General features: G+C 45.3%; 1 protein-coding gene across 5 annotated transcripts in view; it reads right to left on the bottom strand.

Annotated features, from left to right (window-relative positions):
* The window catches only part of SETBP1 (SET binding protein 1), a 348,309-nt gene that overhangs the window by 28,110 nt on the left and 297,820 nt on the right, over window positions 1-22,379 (bottom strand). The window lies entirely within an intron of this gene.

Below are 22,379 nucleotides of genomic sequence, written 5' to 3'. Positions count from 1 at the left end.
AGAGGGAGACACATATGATGTCACAGATGGAGAAATGAAGATGGCCCAGGTGAGAGACGGCCTGCTGGAGGCTGAAGATGCATTGTGGGGACTGGGGTGTAATGACAGTCACCAGGCCGAGTGAGAACTGACTTGGGGGCCTTTGAGTGTCTGGTCATAACAAGCATCATAAGTCATATTTTTATGATGCTGAAAAGCCTGGGAAAGCTCTCGTGAGGTGCCTCTGGAAGGGCCTGGAAATTCACTGTATGACAAATTGTAAGAGCTGTTCTGGAACCTAGCTTCCTGGGCTCGAATCCAGGCTTTTGTACTTTCCAGCTGTGTGATCATGAGCAAGTTACTTGACCTCTCCAAGCTTTAAGCTTCCTTAACCATACAAAGGGGATGGAACACTCTCAGAGGGGTGGCTGGGAGCATCCGGGAGTCAATCTATATAAGGCACTTGGAGCATGTCTGGCCCACCGTCTGTGCTATGTAAGCGTTTCCCATCGTTATTATTCCTATTAGCATGGCTACCACTATTATAACCCGCTGCCTCCGCAGGCCCAACCGAAACCAGCCAGCAAAGTGCCCGTTCTCTTCCCTGACATGACCAAGGATTTCTGAGCACCTTCCACATCCCCAGCTGCAAAAAACAGCCCCTCCAACTCATGCAGGTGTAAGTCCAGAGGCACAGAGGTCCGGAATCCATGCCAGATAGTCATCTATTCAGACTTTCTGCACTGGCAGGCACGTGCCCCCAGCTGCACCACCACCACGTGGGGCTCTGTTGCAGTAGACCTTGACCTTTTTTGTTCCACCCCAGCCAACTTGACGATACAGTCCCCTCCCAGAGTAACATTATCTTACCACCACAGTGCGATCAGCTTACTTGGGCCTAATGACAGCTCTGTGAAACAGGTAGTGTGGAGGTGACAATTTTCTTAAGGTTACAGATGAGGGCAATAGATTTCTGAGAGGTTAAGAGAGAGAGAGAACTGACTAAAGTGATACAGAACTTAATGTCGGAGCTGGACATTTCCAAGTAGCCAGATGCTCCACAGAGGATCACCTTGTTCCGCCCGTCCACCTTCTAACATCTGTCCACGACCCCAGCCTGCCGACGACACACTTCTTGCGGAGGATGCAGAGGCCCTAGTACCACACCTGAAAAGACCCCTTTCCAGGCACCTTGGGAGGAAAATCCACATGGACATTTTCACTTCCCGTCCACTCCCTTCCTCTGACTCTCCATCCCAGTCTCCAAACCTCCCGCTTCAGGTGCTGAGAATAACAATACTGTTTAGGCTTTTTTTTTTTTTTTTGATTTTATAGTTCATAGCATTTTGACAGTGAACGTACACAAACATAAAATTCTGTGATAGAAAGATTGCAAGGCACACCCATCTGGGAATTGGAAAGCACAGCAAATGTGTGTAGAATTCCTGCTTTTAACATATGCAGGTGTGCCAGGGAGAGGCGAGGACACACCTATAAATAACGGAAAATGCACACAAAATTATCTGTGAGGAGACACATCTAAACAGTTAATAGTGGTTATTCTGAGCAAGGAAAGCACAGGAACACCTGGTGAGGAAGGGGGGGTTTTTATTTTTACTCCTTAGCCTGTTTTATTGTTAATATATTTACAACCGCAAACATGTTTAACACTCTTGTTCCACTGAGAAATAAACACACTGTGGAAGAGATCTAGAGGCCTCTATCAGAGCGTGGGTGTTGGGGCAGATTGATGGCTGGAACAGTTGGCTGCTAACAAATTTGAAGTGGGCACAACCAGCCTGAGTCTGATGAGAATCTGCCACGTAGATACTGTGCAGGGCCACGCCGCGTGGGTCCCATCGAGTGGATGCAGGCGCACTTTCCACAGCATGCACCTGCGACTCTCAGCTGTCAGAGGGCTCCTGGATAACAGCTCCTTTGGAAGAACTCACTAATATGTCAACTTTGTACCTGTGGACACAGGCTGGGCAGGTAATTCTTTGCTCAAATTATGACATACTCAGAGAGTGAGCCATAAACAGGATTCGCAGGTGGATATTTAACTCTCACTTGGGAACAAACTGATTTCAAGTCGTTTTAGTTGTACCCATTTTCATGCAAATGCTCACAATCCAAATTAGTCTCAGTCCACATCATTTCATTAAAGTTGATCCAATCATACCTCTATTGGGCATACTTTGCTACTCAAGTGTTTACGTTACAGAATACGTTAAAAGTAATAAAATGACACTTAAAGCACTCCATAATTCACATTGTCACTGTTTAGCTGTCTTGAAAACCCTAGATAATTTAGGGTTTTCTATTAGAGTACTGTGTGCTAGCTGCCCTCCAATGAATTTGAAAACAAATTGAGAGTAAAAAGAAAAAAAAAAAGCCTTGACATTTTCCCAGACATGATTGGGTTTTGAAAGGGTTATGGAAACATTCCAAGAAATACGGTATACAAGGACGAGAATACCGGGTAAGTTTTAAACAAAGGCTAGCCTAACAGCACTGGTAACCCATGGAATCTGCCTGCGAGCAGAGGTCTCGGGAGGGTCTCTGGGATGGGTGACTTCTTGGGAGAGAGCACTGGGCAGGCTTCCCCCTGGAAGTCCTTGTTCCCCTTCATTCCAGGCAGCAGCTGACCGTCCATGGAGAGGTCCCCAAGTGACCAGGCGAATGTGAAACAGTTCAGAACCAAGTTCTTAAGATGAAAAGCCTTTCATCTGGGAAGGCATCATCACTGTGTCAAATTCAGACCTGGGCTTTCTGGAGCGCACGCTCGGTGGATGTGTTCAGAGCATCCCTAAACCCCAGCACAGGACAAACTGTACCGCAGCTTGCTTATTTGCAGGCCGGCACATTGTTAAAGGAGGAAATAACAATGCTAATAACTCTGTGGATCCAACATCTGTTCATAATTAAAGACAGAGCCAAGAGGAAATAAAAAAAAGTCAAACCTATATGAAAACATTCTGTTATAACCTGTTGACCTCTATTGATACAGTGTTTTCGAAGTCTTTGAAACGGTGCTGGAGCCTACCGACGGCCAGTCACTCATTTTCAAAGCTAATTTCTCATAGACCACTTATCCCCTCAAACCTCTACCTGCACACCGTGTTTGCATTAGGGATTTGATTTATGGATTCCTGCTCCTCCGACAACGAAGCTGACTTCCTGTTGCCTTGGTTACTTGGAGCTCAGTTCAAGGTTAAAGTACTCCCAAATCAGAATCAGTGGCAGGCGCTGCATCCAGCAGCCAGGTTATTGACTGCCCCAGGATGCGAAAAGGTCAGAAACCACAGCGCTGTTTACTGCCTTCAGGGTGAGTCAATAGCTTCGATATTTTGATTCTGTTTCCTCCGAAGTAGTAGTTGCTGTTCAATTACCTCTTCTCCAGGTTGCTCAAGGTCACAGGGGTCACGGAGGAAAAGCAGGCTCCATGGGGGCTAGCTTTCCCAGGATCCCTTTAATAAGCTCTGTGACCTTGGATAATAAAAACCAGCCTTACCTTAGAGTAATTATAAAGCTAGTTATCTACTTTATTTCATTTTCTCTATGGGGAAAACAAATAAACAATCAAAAAAACCCTTTGTGGAATGGCTACTATTTACCCCCCACCCCTTTCTAGATGAGAAAGTGGAGGTTCAGAGAGGTTGCACAACTTCTATAAAAGTACACAGCTCCTAAGGAGCGGTAAGAACTAGTTGGGTCTTCATCTCCTAGTCTCTAAAATATAGGGGCTGATGGGGATCATTACCCAGGGATCATACGTAATTGATTTGCAACATCCACTGCAGAAAGCAGTACATCTGAAAAGTAGTATGTGATTAATATAGGCTTGCTGAACACCTTACTTGATTTTTAATTGTAAGATATGCAAATGCAGATGTCTCTTGGTGACAAAGGCTAGGCAGGCGTCGTGGGAGCAGCTGACACCACTGGGATGACTGGTCCCTGCAGTCACCTCCTGGCCCCTTTACATGGCAGAGTGCAGGGCTTGGCATGGGCTGGGAGGCATGCATTGTTGAGTAGTCAGTGGCTTTTTATCTTGCAAAGAACTTGGACACGGATTATGCTGTCTGCCCCTTGCAACAGCCATGTGGATGACAGGAGGCAGATTGTGAAAGTCTGAATTCACACATAAGGAAACTGAGGCACAGAGGACCAGGTGCGTTGCTCAAGCTCATGTATCATGTGCAGAAATGGTGTTGAGATCTGTGCCGCTTGACTCGATATTCTTTCCTTTACTTCAACACATTGACTTTGGGGTAAAGCAGTACATAACTTATTTTTCACAAGAGAAAACGGCTCCTGAAAACTTGATAATATTTCCCTTTCTCATATACTGGTTGTCTTTTCAGATTTTTCCACTGCTCTTTTTTCTTGTTTGCAAATGAGTATCACTCCTGGCAGAATCAAGCCAACAGATACCCCTAAGATTTGAGAAATAATATTTTACTGTGCCAAAGTCAATAAAAGTGTTATTTTCGTTGCAGCATCTTATTCCTTAATTCAACAAGTATTTTTTGAACATCTACTACCATACCAGTAACATGGCGTCGATCAAAACAGTTGAAATCCCTCTTTTCTAAGAATTACATTCTAATAATCTCTGTGTAGCATAATGTAGCTATCGCTTATTTTAAGCGCACTGCAAGATCATAAAGTGCCTTTTTAATCGTCAGAAGGCAGGGCCTTTGCTGCTTCTGTAGTATCTTTGGGTGGATTAGAAAAAGGCATCTAGGTGGGTAGAAACCAAGGACACAGATCTCAGCAAAGAGAGGGCACCTCTGTGAAAAGGAGAAGAAGGTGTGACATCCTGTGGGCAAATGCACCCCTGTGACCCATGGTTTGGAGAGAGGAGCACAGACTGCGTTTAAGCCCCCCGTCCCTCTGAGCCAGGCACCTGTCGACGGTGAACCACCTGCTCAATCACAGCTGGTGGCCCTATCGGCATGCACTTTGTGTCCAATGAATTTTACTTCATTCTTGAGAGATGAAATTCAGGCAAGGCCACTCATAAGTAAAATACTGTTCAGCGAGTCTAAAATCAATCACTTAAAATCAACAAGTATTTGAGCGCTGACTAGTAACTCTTGGAAGATGTGATCTCTGTCTTTGCAGAGGAGGTTTGGAAGTGGAAAGCAGGATGAGAAGAAACACAAAGCTGATAAACTAAGAAGCCAGGAGCCCAGATGAGTCCTCCACACATTTGGAAGAAAATGAGATCTCGGTGGGATCTGAGGTGGTCTTGTGGTCTTCCATTTATTCATTCAACATTTATTAAGAGCCTGTAAGTACCAGGCACCACTAGGCATGGGGAACATGAACCCACTCTGACTGGGACCAGCAGCATACTCAGGAAGTCAGATACAGGCACAAAAGTCCCAGACTTGCCTAATGGTTAAAATTCAATAGCTAGAAGGGGAGGGAGGACCTGGCAGGGCTGAGGACCTGGCATTGTGCAAATGAGGCAACAGTACTTGGGACGAGTCCTAAAAAACAAATACTAGGAGATATGCTTGAAGAGGCAGTTGGGAAAAATTAAACGTATATCTGGTTGTCAAGCAGAGCTGACACATGTCGAGTCCCTCCCACACGCCTTATCATCTTGGACAGACCTCTGCAATAGGACTTACTTCTTGTTGTTCAATTACCTGTGCACATCTCTGCCAGTTTTTCTAGGCGATGGCGAGATTCTAGAGATCAGGAATCATGTCTGGTTTTCTTCTGGTTTCCCAACACTTGGCTTGATAGATGCAAGATATTCAAAAGTGTTGGATGGATGAATAGATAAATGGAACACACCTATTGTTCTAGGCCCAGAGCTTTGGGGGAAGCTGCCCTAACTCTTTCAGTCCACACATGGCCCTCTATTCTAAAACTCCTTTTTTGGTACCGTATAAAGTGGAGGTGAAGAATATATTCTCTGGAGTAAGACTACATGCTTTACTGGCTGTGTGATTGTGGGCAAGTTATGTCAGCTTTCTGTGCCTCAGTTTACTCATCTGTTAAATGAAGTGGTTGTAAGGATTCGGGGAGTTTATCTAGTATGGTAGACAGAACATAACGTCCCCACCTCCCCCACCCAAGATGTCTACATCCTAATTCCTACGGCCTGTGACTATGCTCTGTAACATGACAAGGGAGAATTAAGGTTGCAAACAGAATGAATGGTGCCAGTCAGCTGACCTTAACATAGCAAGAGTATCCTTCATTAACAGATGGTTAAAATGTAATCAAAAGGGTCTGTGAAAGTGAAAGGAGGCAGAAGAAGAGAGTCAGAGAGAGATGTGGTGACGGAAGCAGCGGTAAAAGACGTGCTTTGTTGCTGGCTTTGAAGATGGAGCAGGAGATAGGAGTTAAGGAATGCAGATGGCCTCTAGAAGATGAAAAAGGCAGGAAAATGAATTCTTTCCGTAGTTTCCAGAAAGGAATGCAGCCCTGTTGAGACTTTGATTTCAGCTCCCTGAGAGCCATTTTGAACTTCTGACCTCCAATACTGTAAAATGCTACATTTGTGTTAAGCCACAACGTTTGTGGAAATTTGTTACAGTAGCAATACAAAACTAATACAAAAGCACTTATTATGATGCCTAGATATAGTAAGAACTCAATTGTGTTGACAATTATTATTTTTCAGCACTATATTGTCTTAGTACTAATTGTCTCATTTTAAACTTATTTAATATGTTGAAGTCATGTGTGTCCCCTACAAGATTTAAATTCTTTAGGAAGCAGAGACTTTACTTTCTTTTCTTACAGCTTTCTAGCATAAGGCTGACACAAACTATTCAGTGAGCACTTAGTGTCAGTCAATTGTATCAAAGACAAATAATGTGTTAATATGAAAGTTAAAAGACTGGAGTTCTGAGACGCTGAGTTATTGCAGGCTCTGCCCCACACGTAAAATGGACTTGCACAAGACTTGGGATCTCAGTGAGCTTTGGTTTTTTCCTGGTCAGAATCGATTCCAGCTCTATCATTCTGATTTTAAGCTTTCTACACTCAGAAAAGGCACTAAACTATCTGATTAGGTCTTGCCTCCCTACTCAGGAGTGCAGAAATGGGCTGAGAAGTTACAATACTATTTCTGCCCATTGGAACTTCACAGAGATTTATATTAAAGAAGCAGTCAATTCTAATGATGCAGAAATAAGTCTCTCCTGATCCTCTACTGAAAAGCTGATGCCAGATGAAAGGTGTTTTCTAGACGCGCCCAATGATATCATCCAGAATGGAAATTCATCAGATACCAAGACCCCAAAGAAGAGACACACTGAGTAAGAGGTTTTTAATCTTTCTGCATATCAGACATCAGAACCTCTTCTTAGAAAAAAAAAAGTGCACACTCATATACACCCAGAACACGTTTTACACACAGTGGAAGGTTCATAGACACCTGAAAGCTCATGTCAGAGCCCTTACCTGCCCAAGTGAATTCCCACACACACACGTTCGTGCTCACATGTCACAGAAGCACGAAGGGAGGACAGAACCAAACAGAATGCCGATGTAACTGCTCTTGTGCTTAAAAAAGAGAGCAGATACCATAGAGTGGTACCTGTTCTCTGAAAAATATAACAAAGGGGTTTTCTAAAGGTATTGACAAGGGAAGAAACAATGCATACATGTAGTTAAAAGCAATTTAATAGTACAGTGCACCAAGTGTGCTCACGTGACATCCTTGGCTCACAGGTAATTCAAGAATTTGCTACTGAAATGGACCTAAAGCATGTTACAGCTTTCATCAGTAGGGGAATACAAGGGAGCTTCAGTAGAGTAATATCAAAGCAGCTCAGAGTTAGTCCATTTCTTCCTGGGCAACGGAGCACCCGAAAGGGATTTAACTTGCTTTGCCTAGTGTTGCACGGGGTGATGGCAGGACCACAACTCTGACCCTGGCCTTATTCTGGGACTGTCCAGGCCAGCTTGTTACCTTTGTGCTACAAGAGTTACATTCTGAGGCTTCACGGACACAGTCTTCTTCTGTACATAGTTATTATTCTATACTCATAAGGCAGCTTAAAAACAGACCAAGCCCCAAATTAGAGATCTGATCTAAGCTCTAAGTCCATTAACTCTGGAAGAGTCTCTCCTAGATTCTCTCCAATAAGAAGGGCTTAGTAGTCAATGCTGCTTAATACACGCATCTTTTGTAGTGTCTTCCTTTTTTCACCTTTAGAGCACAGAGTCACGGAGACATCTGCATGGTAATACAGATCTGGATGCTAACTGGGTCACCTTATTTGCATTTTGATTACTGCTTGTTTAGAAGCCACATTGAGAAGAGAGCTTGATATCGGGAGCTTAAGTGTATGTGTGCCTATAAATATATGTAGAAATAGATAATGCATACCTGCTGGTCTGTGACAGATCAGTCCAATATATACTCATCTCTCACGGACACATTTCTGGGAGCCTGGCCATGTATGGGTGTTGGAATTATAAACATGGTTATGGAATCTATTCATTCTTCTCAGTGCAAAATCACCCCCTGTACGGCACCTTGTGTCACCGAGAGGAGTCAACTTCGCATGCATCCCCCTGTTCCCTAGTCACTTCTTTATGTATGGGAAAGCTGCATTATTTTAAGAGCTTTTCAGTGAGTGTCCTCTCTTTCAACCAACTACTTTGTTCCACTATCTGAGTGTGGAATGCAAGCACATCGTAACTGGGCAAGGGCATCCACATACAGATGCAGAATGTGTGCTAGAAAGGCGCTCTTCTTTGCAATGGAAGGAAAAAGAGTCACGGAAACTCAGACCCATCATTAGACAGATCTCCTAATCTTTATCTCTAGGAGTTCAGTCAGACGAGCTAATACCATGATGATGGCTTTGAAATCTCTTAGGAATAGGATGAGGAGTAGCGATAGTGATGAACTCCCAGCTAATAAACACGGAGTGCTTATTTCGGCAGAATGATCAATTTCTAGATGTCCCGAGGCTTGTCTGATACAGTTGATTTACTCATCCTCGCTTACCTCACTAATAAAGCCGAAGTCCACCATCAGATTACAGAGGTGCCTAGGATTTCTTAAAGGGGCAGAAGAAACTCAACGTAGCATTCATCACATCCCTCTGGGCATCCCTCCTCGCCCCACAGTGCGTGAAAACCCAGCTGCCTTCCTCACTGATACTCTCCACTCAATAGATTTGGGCTAGTACAGTAACACAGACAATTAATTTGTTATCTTGTTAGTGGAAATTTAATGCAATGATCTAAAAGAACTCTTACATATTGTGATAAACTTTAGTGCCTCCGGGCGGCTCCCCTTGCATGGGGCTCATTTCACATCTCATCCATTATGTAAATGAGATTTGGAAATAGTTGAGTTTCACTAATGTAGCTCAACTCTGATGGATTGGGGAGAGCCAGTCCTGCTGAAACTAATGAGGTTAAATGCATCTCAACACGGCTTTCTACTTGGCTGGTTATGCAAGCCTCTGTTCAAGAAGTGGGATGCAGTGCACTTTTTTTTATAAATCAATCATCCTCTAAGGAAATTTCACTGTTGCCAGGCCCCAAAGTGGTCCCAGATAAGTTCGGTTTGGATAATGCCTGTGTTGGTTCCAAAAGTCACGTGGTACACAAATACAGCTAACAGACAATGTGCCATTACATGCAGCAAGACTGATGATACAACTGAAGATAAAAGGGGAGCGTATTAATAGTTAGGGCCTCTGAGGAGATCTTTTGGTCACCCAGAGAAGAGTGACAGGAAATTTGGAAAAGTGGACAATAGGGATAAAGAGCCCCTCGTGGGGCTTGAGATCAGACAAGGAAACTTGGTCTTTGGGGAGGTTTGGGACTGGCAAAGAGATTACTGCATCTGATTCAAAGATTCACAGGAAGTCAATCCGGCTTACTAATGGCCTAGTCTTGAGACAGAGATAAAGAATAAGGACTTCTGCACTCTGAATTTCCTTTGGAAGGCCAAGAAATGGGAGTTCCAAAGACTGGAGGCCGAATGCCATTAAAAAAAATGGAATAAGCATCTCAGAAGAAGCAACCTCAAACAATCAAGGGTCATGAGGATAAGATGCTAGTTCAGAATGAAAAAGAATCTGCAGCAATTTTTAGTCCTTATTTTCAAAGGGGAGGATTTAAAAAGAGGAAAGTAAAACAGAGACATGGAAGACAGACACATTCTGTGTAAGAGAGAGTCAGAATCCAAACGTATCAGCCAATAACCGAGACTCACTACTTATAAGAAAAGGAGTGCTAAGTCCTTGACTCCAGAGCCAGAAGGCCCTTGTTTAAATCCCAGCTCTGTCACTTACCTAGGTATTTGACCTTGTGCAAGTTGTTTAACCTCTTAAAGCTTCAGTTTCCTTATTTAAAAAAAAAAAAGGTTTAATAAATCACCTACTTCAGAGGGCTATACGAGGATTAAGTGAGATAATACCTGTAAAATGCTTAGCATGGCGGCTGGCACAGAGAATGTGCTCGGAACGAGCCAGCCACAGGAATGAGCACCAGAGACACTAGGTGTTTACAAGGTGATTAGGATGGAGGCTACCAGGTGCTGGACTGAGGGCAGGAGTTCAGAGGAGAGGTGACTGGCCAAGCGATTGCTCCATCTCTGCTGTACCAACTAACTTCCAACCCCCTGAGAGCTGGGAATGCAGCAAGAAAGTTTGTCAGCTCTTGAACATTCAACTTGATGCTGCCTTCTCAAGGCACTGCTGGAAGCTGGCAATAAGGAAGAAGTTGTGTTCTTGTGTTAATTTACTGAGCGAAAGTTTCAGTGCATACAGTGAACACAGCAACTCCGGGTCCTTTGGGGGGCCCTTAAGGTTTGAGAAACACTCCAGTCTTTGGGTACTCAAATATTTAGTTGAAGAAACAAGATGCAGGAACAAGACATTTAAATAAAAATAACAATCTCCCCTGAGCTGCAAACACCATCCACATTCCCTTCGATTGCACCTGGGGTCACACTAGAGATTTACTGGGGAGACTTTAACTAGCAAATATTCTAGAACAATAGTTTAAAATGGAATTCATTAAATGCATAACTCATATACAAACATATATAATTGATCTGGTTGATTAAGAATAAGAATTCATGTTAATATAAAGACCATAGGAAAAGTAACAACATAACCAAAATGATCACTTTGAAGGAAGAGTGGCATTTCAATGTGGTCCGAAAGGTGAGCCCTGAGCCCGCATTCCCTGTGTTCACATCGCTGTTCCAACAGGCGACTGTTGTCCGAACCTGGGAAACTTCCTGAACTACTCTGTGCTTCAGTTTTCTCATCAATCATGAACCAAGATAAACCTCTGTTCTCAGAGTGTTGGAGGCAAACATATACAATGCCGGTTTTTAATACTGTGTGGTAAGGACAATAGAGACTGGCAGAAATGCCCTCACTCAGGGGAATGAGTGACTTCTCTGCTGGGTCGAGAAGAACTTCACTGAGGAGGGGGTGACCTTTGACTTGGGTTTCTCACGATGTGGGAGCAGTGGCTGAAGAGAAAGGAGCAGAATTCCAGGAAGAGAGAGCAGCAGGTGCAAAGCATGGAGCATAAAATAGAACAGTATGTTTGGGGAAAGGCAAGGATTCAGTGTGGCTGAAAAATAGTCTCTAGGGTTGGGGGGTAGGGTGTCACAGAAGACAGGGCCCTGGGTCAGGCTGGGAATGATGCTAGCAGTTTGGATTTTACGTGGGGGTAATGGGAGTCATGAAGGACTTCCACGTAGACACACAAGCACCCAGCCATGGATGCCTGTCCTCTATGTGCACAGCTTGGATAAGAGGATGAAAACTGCTCCCAGTGGGTTTCTGAGAAGCTAGCCAAGAGAAGATAAGATGCTTTTACATAAAGGGTAGAAATGGACCCCTTGATCCTGAATGGGTGACAGTGTGCCCTACCATTCACGATCCTACGTGCCCACCCTTCCTCTTTCCTTTTCCTTTCTTCAACCTTCATTGGGCAAATTCTGCATCAGAAGTCCCCTCTGAAGCACCATGGGGAAGCTGATGAGCAAGTTATGGCTCTTGCAGTGACGACACCTAAAGTCATGTTCCAATCATAGTTTTGTAAATCCAGTCTTGTTTTATTTCTGGACAACTCACTGTTTAAAGGAAGCTGGAGGTGAGGGCTTTCTGAACGTCCTGTTTTCAAGAAAGTAAATCCACATTTCGTGTGTGTTCGGCAAGTACGTGTTCGTACTCATCAGCATGGAGGGTTTCATTTATTCCTCCTGCCTTCGTGGGCCGGGCATTTCATCTCATTTTTGGAGGACCTCATTCTCCATAAAAAATCTACTGGTGCTCAATCCTCAGATTATTAAAGAAGCTTCGAACACAAGGAAGAAAATGGGAGTTTGGGGAGAGAAGAGGAAGGAACTGAACAACAACGATGGGAGTGAACGTTCCATGAGAGCAAGAGGACAGAGAGCGGACAGAAACCGCGCAGGCAGCTGTAACCGGAGGGGGTGGCCAGGCCAGGCCTGCGGCCACCTTCCTAAAGAAGCAACTGTGCTACAGCTTTAAACCCCGGCATTGTAATGACTTGTCACAAAGTGGGCCAGAGAATGATTAGTTGGCATACAGGCCCCAAACTAAATTTTTACGAAATTAAAATTTCATGGCTTGTTTAATTTGTAAACTGAAGACAATCCAGCAAGTTATAGATATGGCTGAATTGATATGTGCGGGGCATATTCATGCATTTATGCATTTATCCATTTGTTCATTCTGCACACATCTACGGAGCGCCTACGCTGAAGAGGAACTTTGGCAGACCTGGGTGAAAAAGCCATTGGTGCACCACGTGAATGGGCAAGAATGACATAATAACTGAGAAAGGGCAGTGACGATCCTCACCCTAACTAGACGAGCCAGGCACACGGAACCCCTGACCGCTGAAGGAGCAGGATGAGTGAACACAGGGGCGAGTCGGACACAGAAGCACCCCACATCCGTGGAAGCATGTGGTGCCCTGATTCTTCCCACTGGCCCAGTGATTCATTTAGGACCGTGCTGGGCAGAGGCATCTCCACACAGGGGCGACTTTGTGGGTTCCCTCACGGTTTAAGATCATGAAGGTGGAGGTGGGGACACAGAGGCTCCCTTGTCTTTAGCTCTGTGACTTTGGGGCTGCCACTTCTTTTTGTCCCGAGTTCCTTGGTGGCCTCTGATTCCTTCTGATTCTGCATCTCAGTCGGGGGTGGGGGGGAATTGTCTGGCCATGATAAAGCTCTAACAGGCAAATGGGGGGCACTTCTATTTTTGAGATGACAGCAGAGATTTCATGTCTATTAAATACACCAAACAAGGTGCATTTGTCACTGGACATGCCATGGCCTGGGAAATGCAGTCAGGCCCAGGCTTGTCTAGGTGTTTGAGGTCCTCATCTGGGTACCTCACGGTAACCACGACTCACGAGGGAACACCTGACAGCTGCCTGGCAGGGGACGCCGCTTTTTAACGAAGTCCCTTCGGTTAACTCAGGACCAACTAACTGTCCTTGGTTGAAGGTCACACAACTACATGTGCCCGGTTAATCCAACCCCCACAACCCTGTGAGGAAGATAATATTAATCACACTTTACACGTGAAGAAAATAAGGCTCAGAGATGTTAAGAAACGCATCCAGGGTCTCACAACAACTAAATGTGAGCTGAATTTTGAATCCAAGTTGCTGTGAGTTTGTCCCCCAGTCTTCCAGTCCCATGACTATTAGGTACATGGATTGACACCTTATTGTCTGGACTCCCCAAAAGGGACATGAAGTAGGAGAGGTTTTCTGTGGACAAAGGCTTAAGAAAAGAACTCTTGTCAGCAAATGGCTTGTTTTTGTAATTTTGTCTCGTTGGCCCTGGAAACAAGCAGATAATGGCCTGATGTGGGATTAAAAAGTTGCCAAACCTGTTGGAAAAAAAAAAAAATTCTGACTGAATGTGCAACTAGGCTACAAGTCTGGAAAATCTCCGTGAACCGAGAGCTCCCTTCCATGTCTGACATGAACCTGAGAAGTACGGTAAGAAAGCCGAACCCAGGGTCCGGGGAGAGAATGGCGTGGCTAAGACGTGCCATTACAGCAAATGCAACCCTTTACAAAAAGGTTTTAAGAAACTCCCCGACTGTAATTCTCAAAATTGGAAATTATGACATTTTCCAAGTCATAAAAGTGACAGTAAAATGTTGTTTTGCCAGCCTTGATTATGTAACAGGTGGAATGTGTTTGTTTCTGTAAGCGCCATTCTAAAAATAAGCAAAATTACCCGAGGGCAGCCCTTTGTCAAGCCAGGAGTTAGCTTGAAGGCCATCCAGTGTAAAGGGTTACCAGGGTCTAGGTTTGGAAAACAGAAGCTCTCTCCTCAGTGGTCTCATCCAAGGCTTCCCTGTTGTTAAGGAAGATGGGGGGGGGTGGCAGGTGACAAAGCAGTGGTCCTCTGGTGTTCCTTTCAGCGTCTCCTATCAGGAATCCACATGCTCCTTCTCACCTCTGAACTGGCGCCTGGTCTCCACGCCCAGGGTTAGTTCCTACACTTGCAGTATAAACTCAAGCACCCTGACTCAGAATGGCCACACCCCTGGCCTTGCAGAGCGCTCCCCACCTGCGCCTCAGCTCTGCAGACCTTGCTTACACTCCGTGTAACACTTGGTTCTATGACATTTCACACTCGTACCATCAGTCAGATGCATTTCACTCACTCCTCAGCTCTGGGCAGATGCATTAATTTAAGCCTTATCTTCCTTGTTGCTAAAATGGAAATAAAAAGAGATGCATTATGGAATTTGCTGAGGCTTCAGTGAGGTAAAGATCTATCAAAACTCTAGCACGATGCCTGGCTCCTAACAGACATGCTATTATCAATTATCATTGTTATACACATTATTACTGCTACATCTCCCATATGTTACTGTATATTATTGACACTATTATTGTTATTGTATGTTTCTCAAATGTTGAAAACATATCTTGACTTCCCAATACGGTAGTTAAAGAGTTGAGAACAGAGTTCTGTGTCCTACATTTCTCAGATGTTTTCAACAGTGTCCACCTACCTGGCAAGGGGCTAGCAAGAGATCATGTGACCAGCTGGCATGAGTTTAACAGATCTGTACCACTGCCTGTTAGGACGTGGGAGAGACACACTCACACACACACCACTAACACTACTACCTGGAGCGGAAAAAAGATGGTGTTTTCTTTCCAGTCTCCATAAAAAAATTCCACAAGGCTATGAGTATTATAAGTAAGAGGATGTGATTTTTATGATTTGAGCAATCATGGCAGAAATCAGAGCTATTTATTATTCCATTTCAAGAAAGTGAAACACAGAGAAGGGGGTGTTTAACTTTGAAAGTGTCTTTAATCCTCAAATACTACGAAGGTGAACGATGTTAAGGGAAAACTGCTCCAAGTCTACAGCCCTGATGTCAGGACTACAGAATAATTCTGTAATTATTCTGGGGCTGGAAAGATTGCTTCATGGATTCCACTGTCCCATGGAATACTCCCAGGGGTCACACCCGGTGTTTCAGGAGAAGCTACCCCAACCTGGACCTCTGGACTCTGGCTCTCGTGCCCAGTCACTAAGGGCAGCCAGGCCCTGCCTGTTATTTGTCTGCCCAGGCGCCTGGCTTCCAAGTTTCTGTGCTTACTTTGTCTAATGATTGTGAAGGTCCCATCAGAAGACGTGAGGAAATGAGGCAGGGCAGGAGAGGGTGGGCAGGCCCCTGACAAACACTCTGTAACTTCTCTCAGAGGAGTAAGCAGACGGGGCGCCTGACATCACTGCAAGTTGCTGGTAATAAGAGAAGAGATCAGACTATGGCTTGTTCTTTGCATGAAGAGGAGGGAGTATCTCCTAGCAGTAAGGGCAGCATTTGGCCGTCATCTTGATAAAGGGGCTCTCTGGAGCCACCTCTTTGTTGCCAGGGGAAAGATTCACCCCTAGATTTGCCCCTCCCTGCAATGGTCCCTTCCTTCTGACGAAGTTCCCAGATGCCAACCCAAAATGGCCCTAAGTGTCCATGACAGGCACCTAATTTTGGAGTTTCAGGTTCTTGAAGCTGGAGGGGGGCCCGGTGACCATCTTCCTGCGGAAAGGGGAGCCTGGGGTCAAGAAGAGGAACCCATTTTGTAGATTCCTCAGGTTCACCCTCCGTTGGCAGCATGTACTGGAGGGTGGGGTCTGGGAGGAGGGCATCTCTCACTCTCGTCCTCCTCTTCCTGAGAAAGGCTCCATGCTCAGGACTACCTTTGTGGGTGATCCTCTTCCCATTTTCTCCCACCTCTCAAAAGCACGGGGTGCAGACTGGTTGCACTGAAAATCCATGCAGAGTGTTTTGATGCCCACAGTAAGCTCCCATGTCCAGCTGTTTAAATACGCAAGTCCCCATGGGCTGGGCCTGGTCTAGTGACCATTTGCGACAAAACAAAGGAAAAGAAAGAGGCTGAGGAAGGCAGCTTGTGGAGGTGGGTAGAGCAATTCCGACAGAGGCAGGGAAATGAAAAGATGACATTTCCATGCAGCTGTGAAAGGAGATGGAGGAATCCTTCTTCTCCTTGAACAATAAGGGCTCCTGCTAATTTTAACCAGAGTCGGCTGTGAAAAACCTGCAGTTGACTGTGAGTCACTGGCCCTCCGGGGAATAGGAGGTGGGGAGGTGCTTGTATGTGTGCGTGTGTGCGCGCACACCAGTGTGTATAATCTCACAGTGCCCAGAGCCCTGGAGATCCTGGAACACTTCAGTAGCACTGGCCAGATTCATTAAAAACCCTGGCTACAGGCCAGCAGTTAAAATTGAAGCAGCATATTTATTGCATTTTGTTCAAATAAATCTGAAAACGTGTGAATCATATTCCTTGGAGAGAAGGGGAAAAGAAGTAAACAACATCAGGCTAATACTTACAAGCCGTGGCAGAGAGAGAACAAAGATACTGGAGGTTCCGCTGCTGCAGGAACTCTGTGCGATGCTCGCCCTTCCTAGGTGGGGGCTGCAGGGGCCACACTCTCCTGCCACTGCCCCTACTGGCTAGAGCCTGGCCTTGGTGTCACTTTGGGGTGGGGGCTCTGCCCCTGCACCCCAGGCTCTGCCCTGTGCACCCTGGGCAGCCTGCTCTGTGGGCCTCTGTTGTCTCCCAGATGCTATGCTGCCATCCTGCTTTTTTGTGGCAGCTGCAGAAATTAGATCCAATTATAGGCTTTCCTATAATAGTATATAGAAGGGAAAATCTCCCCTAGCCCACCAGCCCAGTTCCTATGAAACTCAGCAAGAGCTCAAACTAATTATTTGCCTCTGCAAAGCAAAATAAGTAGCTGGTCAGCTTTATCACGTCTGCATTTTCTTTTGTTGTTTGGTATCTTTCAGTGATGCTAGGAGGGGTTGTCTGTTTTAGGAAGTAACCTCTAGTGAGTGGAGACTGTGAGTTGGACCTTGGGCTTCAGTTTCCTTAAGTGTAAAATGGTAAGAATTCCTCTTATATGGTAATTATGAGGGCTGCATGAATAAAATGTCTTATAAAAACATCTAACTCAAGAACAAAATATCCCCATGACCAACTGTCAAATCTCTTTCCTTTCTCTCTGTTATGGGAGTAAGTATGTACATACACTGATCTGTTTTTCTCTGTTCAACCCAAGACTGTTTCAATAGCAAAATATTGCCACTGACTCCCTCCTTCATTGCCTTTCTCTATACAGGTGCCTGTTGGCGTGAAACATTGAGAAAGGTAGACCAACAGGTACGAAGTGTGGACCAACGTTGCTCTTTTACGTGAAGCAAGCAAGGCTGTTTATACATCTGCAGAAGCTTTCTGAGTCTCTGACAATTACAACAGGTCCAGGGCATGGGTGGGGTGATCAGAGGCCTGCTGATGCTCACCCCTTAAATATGACAGGCATATTTTAAGGACCTGGGAAAGGTAAGAGTGCTTCTAAGACCTGTATGTGTATTAACTAAGGGTAGGTTTTTAGGTAAAAGTCCCATGGTGATGGTGGTGAAGGGAGATCAAGCCCCAGGCATTGGCTGACAACACACAGTACTGGCTGAGGGGGCAGGTTTCTGAATTTGGGCAAAATGGGAGATGACCTGATATGCCTGCTTGAACATCCCCTCTTGCTCAGACCTCCAAGAGAGTAGAAATGACTGTTGAGAAGTCAGACTCATTCTAGAACCTTGATACCTGTTCCATCTTAGTGTTGGGAGTCACCCAGCTCCTGGTCAGGCCTGGCCAGGTTCAGAGCCCTTCCTTTCTACTCTCAGTGCCCCAAACCCTGGAAACACCTGTGGGGAGGTGATCCGGCTTCCAGAAGCTTTCTCCCCACACCCCAGAATGCTCGACACTGATCAGGGAAACCATGATTGCAAGGGGTGAGGCCAGAGAACCTCTGCCCTGGTTGAGTCATGCATGCAAGCTCCTGAAACTCTTTACTTCACAATCATGCTAGTCACAGCAATAGCAAATAGTTAAATAGCGTGTGCTACACTAGGACACTCTTCAAGCCTTTTACATGTACTAACTCATTTCATATTTACAACAAGGGAAGGGTATGACATTTATTCCCCTTTTACAGAGGAGGAAATGGAGGCACGGTGAGGATAAGCAATTCACCCTCTGTTACCACAGCTAGCAGGTGGTAGAGTCAGAATGTGAATGCATGAAGCTGCCTTCAAAGACTTAACCACTAAATAATGCTGCACAGTCCTGGTTTCTTGGCTGTTTGGCTTTCTCAAGTACTAGACTCTGGGTTCCCTTTATGTTTTGGTTTCCTGAGTATGTGCCAGGAGAAAATTCAATCAGTAACCACTAGACCAGAGGGTAACAGGAAGCTGAACCAAGTCTGCCAGTTAAACAAGACCATATTTATTAATGCATTCCCATCCACGTGAGCCATGCCCCTGATTGCACGGGTTTACATTGAAATGTGCTACCCTGATCCAAAGGCAGGACGATGCACCCTGAATCATTTTCCTCATGATAGGGAGGATTCATCACCCCGATTCATCAGCACATCTTCCTCCTTTGCTCTCTCAGTGTAGGGTGGCAGGTCAGAGCCAGGGGAAGACTCGGTGGCCAGTGAAGCAGACCAGAGCTAACTGGGTGATGTGGGAATGAAGCCGGTTCCTTTGAGCCCTTAAAATCTTCATTTCCTTGCCATGGACTGCAGGAAGTCCAGTTGTTACTTAATGGATGGCTGCAGACTGCCTTCTCCAACTCCCTCAGCCCACATTCTGGCTGCTGATTGTACAGCAGACGCTGGCTTTTCCCTGCCCCTCCCACTCTGGAGAATTTGAGTCCCAAAGCTCAATGATTCATTTTTCTGTGCTGCCTGGGAATTCAGAAAAAAATATTCTGCCAAACATCATTTGCTTATTGAATGAAAGAATGAATGGATGATTGAATTAAGGCAGAACCTGAGAAGAAACCAAGTTGTTTAAACACATCTGTGTATTCCCAAGTGTCTTGGATACCACATGCCTTTCCCTGAAAGCAAACTTAAAAACCGAGCAAAAGGGAGAAACCTGGTGGGTGAATTTTGTCTGTCAAATGCCACCATCATAGCTTCAGACTTCACAGCATGGTTGGGGATGCCCAGTGACAACACAAAGCCCAGGTTATTAAGTGACCACTACTCAAAAAACAATCAGATACTGTTCTAACTAGTCTGTGTCCAAGTGGATCCAGCTCTAGAAACAGGTTTCTCAAAATTCCCACTGGGCTGAGGCCACCAGATGTTCATAGCACCGCCCATGACGTAAGTTATCAAAAGTTCAACAGGTAGGTAGGGTTGAAGACCAAAGGGGTGAGCTCTTGGGTCTTCCCAAATTGTCTTGATCATTGGGCATGCTAGCAGAGTGGGGCACTGTGGCTAGCACCAACCCAGCTTCTACTGTCTATTATGGAGATGCCCCTGGGAGTCCTTCACCCAGATGTTGGGGCTGGTCGTGAGCCTGCGAGAAGCTATCAGCGTGTGTTTGATCATCGGCGCTACCCCTGCCTTCCAGGCTGCAGTGCCGGTGTGTGCATCGTGTTTTCCATTTTCCATGCTTTGTGATGCTCTGACGTTTGAGGCCTCCCTGAGCACCGAGATGCTGCCTCTCCCAAGGCCGGCTAATTTCTAGAGATAGCACACGACTCCCCTGAGAGCATGCCTTTCCTGTGCAAACCAATCAATCCAGGGCCCATATCCACCAACTACCTCCTTTATGGAGCTTTTGCAGGTCAAGCCACTGTCCCACTTCCATAATAGCACCCCCAGGACCAGGTACCAGGCAACTTGGGCCAATCTCTATACTCTGGAGTCCACTCAAATCATTCAAACCAGCCCATCCCACATCGGCCTACCCTGCCTCACCTGTCCATTCCCATGAAAACCACAATAAGGGATTTGCCCTGGTGCTTCCTTGTGGGGTCCCGCACACAACAGGCACAGAGCAGTGTATCTCCTGTTTCTAGGGACCTGTGAGGATAAACTTCTTCCTTCGTGACCATCATTTTCACATCCGTGTGTCTCACCATACTTAATGAAAGCAAATCCTCAGTGCATTTTAATACATCATAACTCATGTCTGTCCTTAACCTCCCCAAACGCCCTGGATTAAGGCTAGAGAATTAAAAAGAAGTCACTCTCCTGCCATTTCTCAATCTATTAATAATAAGCTGGGATTTTTATTTTTTAATTTTATGCCAGAATATTTATTTTCCAGGGGTCTTTATTTTTGAAAAGTACATGTGTTTCTAACAACGACATTTTCAGGGACCACAGCAAAAAGGGCTAACAGGTAGAAAGCACTACTGTAGTAGGCATTTTCCATAAGTTATTTTATTTAATTCCTCCAATCTCCACCTGTGGCCTCCAGAAAAGGACTGATGCCCACGATCACACAGCTACACAGAGGCGGCAGTCTGCCCCCCGAGGGCACCCAGGCCTGGGAAGCAGAATTTTAGGAGAGCACTGAGACATAATGAGCTCAGCCCTAGAACAGTGCTGCCCAGAGAAGGGTGTGTGAGCTGGCAGGGGATGGTCAGCCCACTGTTACCTGCCTCGACACAGAAAGAGATTGCATGTACATCAGGTGTGACACTGAGCGTAATGTTTAGTTCAGCTTTTTAATTTAATTCTTTGGTAGGACTTGGTGGATAAAGGAAGCAGGATAGTGATTTCACTAAGGCGTCATGTCCCTGTCTGGCTCTCATGGGTGAGCACTTCGATGCAATCCCTGCTATACAGTAGTATGTGCTGCCCCACACTCTCTGAAGCACTGGGCTGCTGCTTGGAGAATTCCTGCACCAGACCATGAACGAGATGGTCTTGCTGGTTTATCTGTTCAGTCATTGAACAAACCTTTATTAGGCACCTGGTACTGTGGTGCGGGCTAGTGTCACCACATGTTGTCCCCACCTAGTGTTCTTTACCCGAGAGGTCTGTAACTCTAACAACACAGTCCTGCTTCGATCACGTCAGAATCATCATTCGTGATGGACTTCTGTGTGTGTGTGTGTGCGCGCATCTTACCCCTAACGCACCGCGGGGTCTCATCCTGGACCGGTGCTGTGTGTTTCTGAAGCGCCCACACGGCGTCCGTGTCAGGAGGTCGTTTGATTGGACTTGATCACATGAACTATGTGTTCTTACTGAGCGCCATATGCAATTCTGCCAGCCTCCGGTTAGAAAAGCAACACTTGCCTTTTAAAACGAGAGCTTTGCTGACAATACTGTGCTGCATACTGAAATTTTTCTAAGAGGGTGGAGCTTATGTTAAGTGTTCTTACAACAACAAGAGATAACAACAGAGATAATAATAGAGGGAGGTGATGGATGAGTCTGTGGCCTTGACGGTATTGGTGGTTTCACTGGTGTGGACTTACTCCCGAGCATGGAGTTGTATACATTAACTATGCACTACTTTTCACTTGTAAATTATACCCAAATAGAGTGATTAAAGTAACAAAGGACTTGCTATAAAGCTAAAAAAATTAGAGCTTTGTTTCCTTCACACTTTAACCTAAGTCCACACCAATTATGTTACCCATGGCCTTGAGAAATTACTTAAGCCCCGTAAACCTGAATTTTCTCATCTGTCAATATCAGTGGTACCCAACTCTGTAGGGTTGTTGGGAGGAACAAATCAGTCATGTGCGCACTGTATTTAGCATGATGTCTGGCCCATGGTAAACGCTTCTTTGTTGCTTTCGTTGTTACTATTTTCAGTTAATTGTGAATTAAGTGAGGGAGCAGGCATCCTAGAAACTGTTTTCTTGGTAACACCCGTGAGAACCAGCAAGCACACATGCTTTCTCAGCACTCTGTTTCCATAAACTTCTGAGCTGCCTTCGTGCTTACTTAGTTATTTGTTTAAGGAATGCAAACACATTATAACATCTGCCTAAGCCAAGAAATGTCATGCCACATGTCACTG

The sequence above is a fragment of the Desmodus rotundus genome, chromosome 10 (assembly GCF_022682495.2).
Source record: "Desmodus rotundus isolate HL8 chromosome 10, HLdesRot8A.1, whole genome shotgun sequence".
Classification (NCBI taxonomy): Eukaryota; Metazoa; Chordata; class Mammalia; order Chiroptera; family Phyllostomidae; genus Desmodus; species Desmodus rotundus.
The sequence above is the reverse complement of the archived record's forward strand: the minus strand, read 5'-3'. Positions and strand labels throughout refer to the sequence as shown.